General features: G+C 51.8%; 1 protein-coding gene across 2 annotated transcripts in view; it reads right to left on the bottom strand.

Moving 5' to 3' along the window:
- Positions 1 to 365, bottom strand: part of noxa1 (NADPH oxidase activator 1) — an 88,359-nt gene that overhangs the window by 76,346 nt on the left and 11,648 nt on the right. The window lies entirely within an intron of this gene.

Raw genomic sequence — 365 nt, 5'->3', positions numbered from 1 at the left:
CCCTCCAGAGCAAGCAACAGTGCGACAATGGCGAGGAAAAACTCCCTTTAAGGAAGAAACCTCGGACAGATGACCGACAACCGGTTGGGGTTAAAATGAAGAGTGGCAATAACAGTCACAAAAAATAGTAGTTTGTCGTAGTTCTTTGTAGTAGTTCATGGCATAGCAGGGCACTGTGCGGCATTACAAGGCACAGCAGGACGTAGCATGGCACCGCAAAGCGTAGCAGGATGTAGCAGGGCACCGCAGAGCTTAGCAGGACGTAGCAGGGCACCGCAGAGCGTAGCAGGATGTAACATGGCATCAAAGAACGTGTAGCGGGACCATGGCGACAGCTGCTACCCTGATTTTGGAGCCTCTCTGAT

The sequence above is a fragment of the Etheostoma spectabile genome, unplaced genomic scaffold, assembly GCF_008692095.1.
Source record: "Etheostoma spectabile isolate EspeVRDwgs_2016 unplaced genomic scaffold, UIUC_Espe_1.0 scaffold559, whole genome shotgun sequence".
NCBI classification, from domain to species: domain Eukaryota; kingdom Metazoa; phylum Chordata; class Actinopteri; order Perciformes; family Percidae; genus Etheostoma; species Etheostoma spectabile.
The sequence above is the reverse complement of the archived record's forward strand: the minus strand, read 5'-3'. Positions and strand labels throughout refer to the sequence as shown.